The sequence below is a fragment of the Raphanus sativus genome, chromosome 2, assembly GCF_000801105.2.
Source record: "Raphanus sativus cultivar WK10039 chromosome 2, ASM80110v3, whole genome shotgun sequence".
NCBI classification, from domain to species: Eukaryota; Viridiplantae; Streptophyta; class Magnoliopsida; order Brassicales; family Brassicaceae; genus Raphanus; species Raphanus sativus.
This window is the reverse complement of record NC_079512.1, coordinates 34,795,771-34,809,179: the sequence shown is the minus strand read 5'-3', so window position 1 is coordinate 34,809,179 and position 13,409 is coordinate 34,795,771. Positions and strand designations below refer to the sequence as shown.

The window sequence follows — 13,409 nt, the reverse complement described above, 5'->3', positions numbered from 1 at the left end:
TTAATAGAGAATATATCATAAAAAGGGAATGGAAATCTATGAATTATTCATTAATTATTTTCTATCTATGTGATACTATATGGAAAATAAATATTCGGTGAGATATTTGTGGTTAATGTGGTAGCTGAAAATTAGGGTCTTGTTAAGTTCAGTTAGAAGGTAGGTGATTGATTTTAGGAATATTTTGTAAAGCTACAAATATATTACGTGCAGTACACTTAGTAAAATAAAACTCCATCATCATATGCAAACCCGTATTTTTAAAACATAAGACTAAACCGGAACTAAATTTCAGTCCCATTTATAATATGCATTTTTATGCTAAATGTACTTAATGCTACACATATAAAAGGTTTGGTAATGTTTCTGTGATTTAATTTACAGAATGTATTTTATAATGTTATAAAATTATCAAAGAAATGAAAAAAAAAAGTGGTAGCTAAAAAAAAAGTGGTAGCTGCGGTAAACTGAACCGAGTTGTAGCCTGGTCTAGGTTCAAAGAAATGATTATTTATAGTGGTTTTCGAGTTGGGCTCGTAAAGCTCGGTTAAAACGTGAAAGCCTAATTACATACTTAGTAACGAACTACACTTAATGTTGAGGGCATAAGATGTAAATAAAATAGTGAAATAAGGGTTAATTTCCAATTGTACTTCAGTTTTAATAGATTAGATATCGATGTAGTTTCAGTTCTAGAGATGTTTTTTCTAAAATATATGCGATAAAGAAGGTGGTGATTTTTTTTTTTTAATTAGAATTGGATTAAGTTAAGGCAAAGTTCTATAAGTTCGAAGCTTTTTTTTTTAAAATCTAAGCGGACAATTAAACAAGGCAATAAGAGACTCAAAGTTAACTAGTACTAACATGCCAAGCAAGCAAAGGATTAAACAACTAAAACGAAAAAGAGAAGTAACAATCAATTAAGAAATCTGATTAAAAAGATTGAATAGGGAGAAATAATCATAGATAAGCGTGAATAAGGATTAAATTAAGATGAAGAGTACATTCGAAGCAAAATTCAAGAGCATGCAGATTTTTTTTATATCTTTTTTGTTTTGGTAAATCATATAGACTGATTTGATCAGTCCCGAAAAAAATGCACTTAGTGTTATAGAGTGGATTAGCCAAAAATGTATTACACTGTTTGATTCAAGTTTAAAATATCTTGCAACCAATACCAAAAAATGGATATGTTATGGCTCACCATATAAATTATTTGGACTAAAACTTAAATCCAGACTAAATAAGTAGTGATAATTTAGTTTACAAATGAAATCGAATCTATGACTGATACGAATATAATCAAATCCCGAGAGATTACCGCCATGCTACAACTACAACTATTTCGTTACGTTGATTTGGTAATATCTTCATTTTGATTATGTTGCATTCACAATGGTTTTTCCTTTTTCGATAATATACCACTAAATCACTAAAATGATTCTACTCTTTTCATTAAAAAATTGAATGATTTTTCATGTGACCTTTATTTGCAAACTATTATTAGTGGGGTGGAAAGTTGGTTTGTTTGTTTCGTTTCTAATCAAATTTAATTCTATGAAGTCAAAAATATAATTTTATGAAAAAATATTAATCAAATTGTTAATAAAACCCAAATTGTTATGTCTTCAGGCTTCCCGCAGCCGCAGTTGTCATTTATTGAAAACATAGTCTCTTGCAGTTTGTCTTGATCCAGGGAGAATATAACATATACTCTTATAAATCATGGACGCATGGGGCTTAAAAGTAATTATATTTTGTCACAATTTTTTTTTTCATTATGTACTCAATTAATTGCACTAGGTAAAGATAATTGATAAGGTATGATTCTCTTTTGATCAACCTTTGGATACATCAGATTTACGGAATAGTTCAAACTCCAAATAGATTTCAAACAATAGATCCACGTCCATGTAACCATATGACGAAATATAATCGTATGTATCCAGGATCTGGATTATTTAGCAATCTAAAATCTATCTACTACTAGACTACCATCATTCGGTTAAGATATGTCTATTTAAATTGGTTTCAGATGTGTAGATCAAAATATAATTCCATTAAACAAAGAGATTCTGGCCAGTGGCCACGTAAAAACACATGCAGAAATTACCAAAACCAATCGGTTGTTCAAATTTCAACAACTGTATCAATTATATAAAATCATTCGGTTAAGATATGTCTATTTAAATTGGCTTCAGATGTGTAGATCAAAATATAATTTCATTAAACAAGGAGATCCTGACCAGTGGCCACGTAAAAACACATGCAGAAATTACCAAAACCAACCGGTTGTTCAAATTTCAACAACTGTATCAATTATATAAATAAAATATTCTGAAGATTTCAATACATCCGATGTATTATTGAAAATGTTGATTTATCCTGATTTTAGTTAAGATTTTGGGATGTAATGCGTGCGTGCACTTGACAATTTAACTACGTCGGAGTTTGGAGTTCTGTCGATCACCTTACACCTATGTGTTGTACAGTACTTTTAATGAATTTTAAAGTTTAGCCCTTACATTATTAAATGCTGCACTGAATTATATTTGAATAATGAATTAATTAAACAATATTTTAATTTGATTCTGATTAATAATACATTAACCTCTCTCTTTTTTGCTTAAAGGCTTTCAATATTTGGTTTTGATTGCAGCGAATATACTGACTTATTGCTCTTAGATTATGCATCATATAATAGATAACCTTTAACAAAAAAAATCATATATATAGATAACATAATAATGAGTCCGAAGTGTTAAAGGTAAAGCTTATACTTGATCAAAAACGTTTATAATCATGTATATATAATACAAATCGTACGTATTTAACTTGTGGAGGTAAATCGATTTTGATCACGAAGTTTCAATAGTATATCCGTAAGAAAACAATAAATTAAATGAAGATAAAAGCGAAGTGTTTGACGCAAGAAGAGCATCTCTCCACGTGCAAGGGCTTCAGGATTCAGGACGCTGATATCGCAGTTTCCAAGGTCTATCATCTCTATCTAGTTGTCTACCAAACTCACTTCAGATTTTATATTAGTATGATACTACGAAAAATACTATACTCGTACTGTACATATACTTATATATAAAAGTTTTGGGGATGAATACAAACATGTTACAGCTGTCTGGCGGTAAAGGTTGTTCTTATACCACTGCCTTTCGAACATGGATGAATACAAACATGTTACAGCTGTCTGGCGGTAAAGGTTGTTGTTATACCACTGCCATGTTACAGCTGTCTGGCGGTAAAGGTTGTTGTTATACCACTGCCTTTCGAACATGGATGAATACAAACATGTTACAGCTGTCTGGCGGTAAAGGTTGTTGTTATACCACTGCCTTTCCTCATGTTCGACACGCCTAGTCTCATTTTATTAGTCAAATATAATGCGACATCCATCCAACAATCATTCCTCATGTTCGACACGCCTGATCTCATGACATTGTTGTTGATACCAATAGGGGTGCGCATCTATCTTATTAAAGCTAGCTGAAGTACAATTTCGGTGTGTTTAGATACTTGGATAAGAGTATTAAAAATTTTTGATGTGTTTGGTTACTAAGATAACATTTATAAAAAATAAGTTTGTTCGGAAACTTGAATTGTATTTTTATTAAAAAAATATCTCTATCCAAATAAAATCAACAAATCCATTTAAACTTTCTACATTTTAGGAAACCACTAATTGATCATATATGTTTTCGTGATATACAATATTTTTCCCCTAGATTTTTAGATTAAATAAATATCATTAGAATATTATAAATATCGTAGGAGATTCGAGTTGGATCATTTTCGGTCCGGATTGACTTGTAGCAAACTAAAAATATATCAATAAACTTTTATTTTAAATATAGCAGTAATAAATAATTTATATTATAAACTGAATTAATATATTAATATGTTATATTGCTATGTATGTTGATTTGTATACAAATTTAAATTACAATGTAAATATTTAATTAATATAGAAATAAGTCATATTGTTTAAACAAAATATCAATGTAAAAGTATACAGTTGCATTCTAAAATCATTTATTTTAACAACAAGCCAAATAAATATATTGATTGGAGAGAGAATAAAACAAAGTCGGAGAAACACATAGTTTACCAGAAACACTTTATGTGTCGAATTTATTATTTAGAAATTTTTATGATGATAAATACATTCAATAATTACAAATAAATAATATATTTCATAAAAGTGAAAAATAATATCTGCGTTCCCGAAATGCGGATCAAAATCTAGTGTAATTTTAAATCTAAAGCAATTATGCTTTACTAACATATTTATGTTTATACTAATTTAGAAAAAAACGTCTATGGAAGTGCTTTAGAAAGAGTTTAGAAATCCAAATTTCTAAAGTGAAATTATATTAGCTTTCCAAAAAGGTAACCTTTCATTTAACTTTTATTGAATGAATAAAGTCATGGTAGTAAATAAAGTCATATTTATTTGAGTATAAAATAGGTTTTCCAGTCGCACTAGTTTCTGCTTAAATTTGGATCCAATTAATTTTCGGTTTAACTGAAGTTAACCGAAATTAATTTTGATTTACTTGTGATAGGTTTGATTTAGTTTTTGTTCGATATGGTTTGATTTGGTCTATGTTTAGTTTAATTTAATTTATTTTTTAGTATTTATTCAATTCAACCGAATTGGTTTTAGTTTTGTTGTAATTTTGGTTACAAGTATACAATTTATAAAACATAAAACAACGGTTACAAATATATAACTTATAAAACATAAAACAAATCACTGTTTGTTTGACACTTTTTTTTATCAATTCAGTGTTTCAAACTAAAATATATTTTTTATATTTAAAAGTAACACCAAACATCTAAGTAGAAATGTAATCTAATGAGTTTATATTACTAGGGCTTTTTGGAACCTATGCATTAGGCACTATGTCTGGAACTTATTTTCAGCGTTAAAACTAAGTTTATATTACTATTTTCAAACCTAAATAAATATCATAGCTTTTTTTATCAAAAATATCATAGCTTTCAACTTTGATTGTAGTGTATAAAATTTGTATTCTTTTATTTTTAGTTGTGTTTAAATATAATTATATTTAGTTATTTAACTTAGATAGTAAAATATTTTAATATTAATATTATTAATATGTTTATCTTTTTTTTGGTAGATTTATTAATATGTTTATCTAATCTAGTTAAATAAACACTTTGTTGTTGACAAAAAGAAAACGATTTAAATTTTTTTCCACATCTGGATACCAACATGGATGGATCGTCTTAGACTAGAGAAATGTTCAAGATCACCCTACAAGCTTTCTAACTGCTTCAGATTCATCTTCTTAGTTCAAATCAGAAAACATTTATAAAACTTGAGTTCATATCATGAAACATCCCACATTATAACCAAATCTCAACTCAAAGCTAAACATTGCATGAACGTGTCGGTCTAGTTCTGTCTAGGCTCAAAACGCCAGAGATCAACCGCAATATCGACTTCTCTTCGTTTGTGGAACTTGTAGAGTTTCGGCAAGTCATACCGGAGCTGCAAGGGGGAACGAACAACAAGAATTAGTTAGATAGTTGATCATACGATGTTTTTCAAAATCTTTATAGCCAGAAACCCCCCTAACCTCACATATAACTTCAGCACTTTTCGCATTAAAATCACGCAAGGCTGCCCTTTTAATGTGCTGCAAATAATCAAAAAATGCTGTCACGAACAATAATAATAATATATAACACAAAAGTGTTAAGGAAGAAGAAAGGCGGCTCCATCCTGCTTACTTCTCTGGTAGATGTCTTATGCAAGGAGTAAACAGCTTGAGAGGCGACCTTCATTGCCGCAGAGAGGAACTCCATGTCAGCTCCTTTCTTTCGTGTTCCAAAGGGAGGATTCATTACAACAGTATCCACAATCTGGTGGCCTTACAATTAAGTAAAAATATGGATTTCATTTCCACCAGATATCTTTCTTTTATTCTGTCTAAAAAAACTAAAAAATTGAATTGGAGGATTCACCTTTTAACTCTAACTTTGTAATGTCACATTGAACTAAATCTATCTCCACCTGATAGAAACTAGACAGTTATTGCTATATAACTAAAAATAAGACTCGGCATTTTACATGAAGAAGAGTTTTTACCTCAAGTTCCTCTGCGTTAAGTGTTGCTGTTTCAAGAGACTGAAGGTGTATCCAATCACACAGCTGGAAATAAAAGAGAATTGAATATAACTAAAGTAATGATGATCATGAGATAAAGATTGGAGCAAAAACTCACGCAGCATCTAGAAGAGAAGCAGCAGTAACCACATGCAGAAATTACCAAAACCAACCGGCTGTTCAAATTTCAACAACTATATCAATTATATAAATAAAATATTCTGAAGATTTCAATACATCCGATGTATTATTGGAAATTTTGATTTATCCTGATTTTAGTTAAGATTTTGGGATGTAATGCGAGTGTGCATAGTTTGACAATTTAACTACGTCGGAGTTTGGAGTTCTGTTGATCACCTTAGTTAAAATTCATTAAAAAGTTTAGCCCTTACATTATTAAATGCTGCACTGAATTATACTTGATTAATGAATAATTAAACAACTAGGTGATAACCTGCGCACATAGCGCAGGATGAATATATTAAAAAAATTATTACTTTTAATTAATAGATAATAGAAAGTTAAAAGTAGTCATAAATATTAGATATAATAAAATATCTAACTATAATGTACATATTAATATAATGTAAGCTTATTTAAATTTTTATATAAAAGTTTGTGTAATTAGAGAGATGCATTGAATTATATTGTATTATGATACAAAGAAATTTATTATTATGCATTTTTTAATGATACTTTTGAAATTGTTTGGGTTGTGATGGAGGTGTGGGCATAGGATAGGTAAGATATATATAGTATTCCGAATATAAATTGTAGGCGAGGAAGAATCTCTATGTAATCAAGATTTTAATAGCTGATTGATCATGTTTTGGTTTCTAATTATAGGCAAAGTAACATATATATAAAATTATTTGTCTATAATCCCAAATTAATTGTCTAATTTGCATTAAATTCTAATCCCCTGATTGATAATATTATGTCTAGGACTTTACAATTGATCATGTTTCCGAATTTAGATTGTAGGCGAGTGAATTTCTCTATGTGTGGTCATATTTTAATCACTGATTGATCATGTTTCCAAAACTATTTGTAGGCGAGGTAAATTTTATAGAAATTTATTTATGTCTACAATCTCAAAGTGATAGTTTAATTTTCATTAAGTTTTAATCTACTGATTGCTTATATTTATGTCTAGAATCTCTAATGATCATGTTTCCGAATTTAAATTGTAGACGAGTTGATTTCTCTATGTAATTAAGATTTTAATCACTCATTGGTCATGTTTCTGAAATTAATTGTATGCGAGGTAACTTTTTGAGGAATTATTTATGTATATAATCTCAAAAAATCTCAAATCTCAAATTTAATTTGCATTAATTCTAATCCACTGATTATATTTATTTCTAGAATATCTAATTGATCATGTTTCCGAATTTGATTGGCAAAAAACTAATCAAGTGTAGACTCAAAATCGTATTGATGACAAATTAGTCTAACGTAAAAAACAATTCAATGTGTGGTCATATTTATACGTGGTATACTCTCAACTAAAGTTTTATATGCGATCATATTCATAACTTAGCATAACTTAATATTTTATTGACGCATATTTGATTTGATTTTTTTATTAAATATACAACATGAAATAATATGGTGTTACCACATATGAAATGCCATTCTTATTAATAATACATGAACATAAAGTTAATATTAAAAAATACTTCTCAAATAAAAAGAATGAAACCATATAATAGACGTACTCAAATCTCAGTGATTCATCGATAAGTAAATCAAATGCATCATGATTAATAATCCGTGTAATAGTACATAAAAAATAATAAAGACAAAACATTAATTGTAGACATTGTATTTTTGGTTAGTCAATAAGGAATAAATTATAATATAGTGACCAATGGCAGTTAGTGTAATTAGTCTAGTTAACTAAGGGTTTTGAATATATATCTTGAAAGAGAATGTGGTGATGACACGTAAGAAATGACATTGATGTAAATCACACATAAACTAAAGGTTACTTATTTCTAATGCTCCTAAAATAATATATAGGAGATAGATCCACATCCATGTAACCACATGAAGAAATATAATGGTATGTATCCGGATCTGGATTACTTAGCAATCTAAAATTTATCTACCACTAGACTACCATTATCCGGTTGAGATATGTCTATTTAAATTAGTTTCAGATGTGTAGATCAAAATATAATTTCATTAAACAAGAAGATCCTAAAAAAAAAAAAAAAAGATCCTGGCCAGTGGCCACTTAAAAACACATGCAGAAATTACCAAAACCAACCGGCTGTTCAAATTTCAACAACTATATCAATTATATAAATAATATTCTGAAGATTTCAATACATCCGATGTATTATTGGAAATTTTGTATTTATCCTGATTTTAGTTAAGATTTTGGGATATAATGCGAGCGTGCATAGTTTGACAATTTAACTACGTCGGAGTTTGGAGTTCTGTTGATCACCTTAGTTAAAATTCATTAAAAAGTTTAGCCGTTACATTATTAAATGCTGCACTGAATTATATTTGATTAATGAATAATTAAACAATATTTTAACCTTTAACAAAAAAAATCATATACAGTATATAGATAACATAATAATGAGTCCGAAGTGTTAAAGGTAAAGCTTATACTTGATCAAAAAAGTTTATAATCATGTATATATAATACAAATCGTACGTATTTAACTTGTGGAGGTTAATCGATTTTGATCTCAAAATTTCAATAGTATATCCGTAAGAAAACAATAAAGTAAATGAAAATAAAAGCGAAGTGTTTGACGCAAGAAGAGCATCTCTCCACAGATGAGATCTCGAGCAGATCGATGGATGCTCTCCAAGAGCGAAGCTAAGGCGGCGAAGTCAATGAGGTTCTGAGATTGGCGGCTCGGTGGATGAAATCTCGATTTGGAGTCGATTGCATGATTTCCACAGATGAGCGCGGCCGTAAAAGGAGCATGGGATGCTCAGGAGTGATTCCGGCGAAACGCGGTGGTTGGATTCGCCGGAGAGGAGAAAGAAGAGGGATCTGACGGCACGTGGATTCTGTGGCATCGTGTGATGATGTTGAGACACGTGGATGCGCCATTAGGGTTTTCTAGATACGTGTGGCGTCGTTTGTTTTGTCGGGGTGGACCGTAAGCCCATTTCTTTCAGATTAGCCTATTTGTTTGGCTTTTTTTGTTTAATACTTTGTATTTGGAACTGGGCTTAGACCCATTAATATAACATCAGTTGGAAAAAAAAAAAAAAGAGCATCTCTCCACATGCAAGGGCTTCAGGATCCAGGACGCTGATATCGCAGTTTCCAAGGTCTATCATCTCTATCTTGTTGTCTACCAAACTCACTTCAGATTTTATTTTCATTTACTTTAGTATAATACTACGAAAAATACTATACTCGTACTGTACATATACTTATATATAAAAGTTTGGGGGATGAATACAAACATGTTACAGCTGTCTGCGGTAAAGGTTGTTGTTATACCACTGCCTTTCCCCTCATGTTCGACACGCCTGGTCTCATTTTATTAGTCAAATATAATGCGACATCCATCCAACAATCATTCCTCATGTTCGACACGCCTGATCTCATGACATTGTTGTTGATACCAATAGGGGTGCGCATTTCTGCTTAAATTTGGATCCAATTAATTTTCTGTTTAACTGAAGCTAACCGAAATTAATTTTGATTTACTTGTGATAGGTTTGATTTAGTTTGTGTTCGATATGGTTCGATTTGGTCTATGTTTAGTTTAATTTAATTTAGTTTTTAGTATTAATTCAATTCAACCGAATTGAGTTTTAGTTTTGTTGTAATTTTGGCTACAAATATATAATTTATAAAACATAAAACAATGGTTACAAGTATATAACTTATAAAACATAAAACAATTCACTGTTTGTTTGACACTTTTTTTTATCAATTCACTGTTTCACACTAAAATATACTCTCTCCGTTCGATTATATATGACGTTTTATAAGATTTCACGTAGATTAAGGCAGTTGATACAATACCAATTTTATCCTTCTCGTTGTATTTTCAATTCTGATAATTTATTGTAATTTGGGTGTTGATCATGTATAATAATAACGCAAGGGTAAGTAAAGTCATTTACGTTATATTTTGCACTAGGTGTTTAGCCCGCCATGCGGGCATAATCATCTTCCTAATATTTACTAAATAATAATATTAGTTTGGATATTAATACAATAGACATGAATTGTTTTGTCAAAAAAAGAAATCTTCTTGAATGTTTTCATTATAATTAATTCATATAAAATTATTAATTATTCGTTAAAGTTAGCATTGCATTTAACCACTCTAACTTTTAATGTGAGAGTTTTGTTACGAAATTAATCGTATTTGTTTCAAATAGTTTTTTTAGTTTTGGCTACTTTTTGTTTTATTAAGGGAAATTCTCCTAAATAAATTATTTTCAAGTTTTTGTCACAAAAAAGACCATACGGAGGAAAATGACAAAAATATTTCATTTAATAGGTAAAAAACTTTTTATATCCTAGATATACAAATACGAATAAATAAATAAATAAAAATGTAGTTTCAGATTATATGTTTTCAAATTCGATTTTCTTTTGAAATTCAAAAATACATTTTGAAACTATTTTTAAAATTTTCATTTTCAAATTTTTTCTATTTATTTTATTTTATAAAATTTTAAACTTCAATCCCGAATCCCCACATGTTAAATCTAAACGCTAAAGTAGTTAACCTAAGGGATATAAGTGTGTATTTATTTCTTTAATGAAATATTTTTATCATTTTGATTCTTAGAATCTATATTTGTGACAAAAAAACTTTTTATTGCTATTTTACAATATTTCTCTTGTATTAATTTATAATTAATTATCTAATATAAAAATAAATATAAAATTGTTTATATGAAATTTGTTGTTAAAGAGTAAACATAATCTACAGAAAAGCATAATAATAATTTATAAAGAAAAAATAACAATAACGTTTATACACATGCTGAAATAATAACAACAATGTTATATATATATATATATATATAGTTATATACACGTGTTTATATTTACTAAGAAAAACCAAGTTATATTTATATGATAAAAAGCTAAGTTATTTTTATCTATTGGCATTATTGTATAATATAGTGAATAGTGATATATATAAGGGATAATATATTGTTTTTCCGAAGGGATATACTGTATATTGTTAATAGAATTATGTTGTTAGTTTTACTTTAAATTTTATATAATTATTCATTATTTTATAAGTATTTATAAGAAGATTAAATCCGCATTTGCGGACAAAATACATAATCAAACTATTAACATAAAAGATTTTCTGATTTAATCTATTGATAAAAACCAAAGCAGTTGGTTGAAGATACGACATATTTTCCACTAACGTAAAAACTCTTATCTTATACCAAAGAAGCTTGCTCATGATTGAAAATTAACCTAACACTAGATTTTGACCCGCACGCCCGTGCGGATGTATTTTTCAATAAAATATGTTGTTATTTATTTTTCATGTCAATATTAGAATTGAGCAAAAAACCTGAATCAAAAAAATTGAAACGATCCCGATCCAAAAAAATGTATGAACCTGAACCAAAATTGATTAAATATCCAAATTATTCAAAATTTTGGTATTTAGATTACTGAATCCGATCCGAACCGGAGTATTTCGGATACTTGAATGTATTTAAAAAAGATTTATATACTTATATATATATATATATATATATATATATATATATATTATTTTTTAGATTTAATGTATATAAAAACATCCAGAATATATATGATACTTTTAAGTTTGTTTGAATAATTAAAAATATATATAAATAGTCAAATATAAATATTGAAAATAGTTAAAGTATACTCAAAACACCAAAAATACTTAAAATAATTTTTGATTCTCTATTTAAATATGTAAATGAAACCAATTTATATGTTAAGTTTATGTATTATGATATATGTTATTCAAATTTATATGTAATATATTATTTTGTTTATATATTTTGAAATTTACGGTATATAATGAATTTTAAAAATAATTTAAATGAGTTATCCGAACCCGAACGAACCCGCAATGATTTGAATCGAATACGAACCAAAATTTAGAAATATCTGAATGGGACTGAAATTTTTGACCCCAGAAATCCGAAATCCAGCCAGACCGGAACCAAATACGAATGGGGTACCCGAAAGCCCACTCTTAATTCACAATCTATTTGCTTCATTTAAAAACAGAACAAACATATAACTAATAGTATTTTATACGTAATATCATATAAATAATCACATATATTATATTTTAAATATTTAATGTAAAATATATAAATCATAATTTAAGTTGGTATATGAAATTCGAATTTTAATGTATTTTATATATATATATAGAAAACATTTTTTAATAATGGTTATTGGAAAATATTTTAGTAAACATAAAATTTTAAAATATGTATATTTTGAATCCGTTTTTGATATAAATCAATTTTAAATTATTATTTTGATTTAAAATTTATATATATATATATATATATATATATATAAAGTTTATATTTTGTTTATGATTATTTTAGACCAATGATATTTTTTGATAATTAGATTAGCTCATTAATATTCAGATTAAAATTATGCTTCGTAAAATTTTATATTAAAAAAGCAAATACATTATTTAGACAGAACCATTAAAAATAGTACTTGCAAGTTACGAAAAAAAACATACAAAAAAAGAACACAGATTTTTGCAAATTTTATTAAGCATAACTTATTATAAACAGCTGGCCCATTTTGTTATCATTAAAAATTTGGTAGTTACTAAATATTGTGGAATTTAAACATGAATCAAAGGCCATGTAATTTTTTTTCATAAATTTGGGTTAAGCTGCGATTTGGAAAAAAGAGTAGGATTGAAAAAATTAAGAAAACATTTGGTTAGTTGCGATTTACACGCAAAATCAAACCAAATTTATATTGATATCCTAATTTAATATTCATTCTTTTTATTATATCATTTAAAAATATACGTTTTTAAAGATAAGCATTATGTGTGTTTGGAAGTTTTTAATGACTGTGTTAGTTAATTGATATCTTTTATTGATATGACAACTGCGTAGAAATAGGAAAAAAAATCTTAATGTTGTTTTGTTATTGAAAAGAATATTTAGTTATGATATTTATTTTAAAAAAAATTATAATTGTCATTGCATAGACGTAGAAATGGTTTTTGGAATGGTCTTGAGTTTTGGATGGAAAATGCATAATTAG

At 27.9% G+C, this 13,409-nt stretch overlaps 1 pseudogene; it reads right to left on the bottom strand.

Annotated features, from left to right (window-relative positions):
* Positions 1 to 5,256: 5,256 nt before the first annotated feature.
* LOC108839519 (uncharacterized) lies at positions 5,257 to 6,310 on the bottom strand (annotated as a pseudogene).
* Positions 6,311 to 13,409: the final 7,099 nt, after the last annotated feature.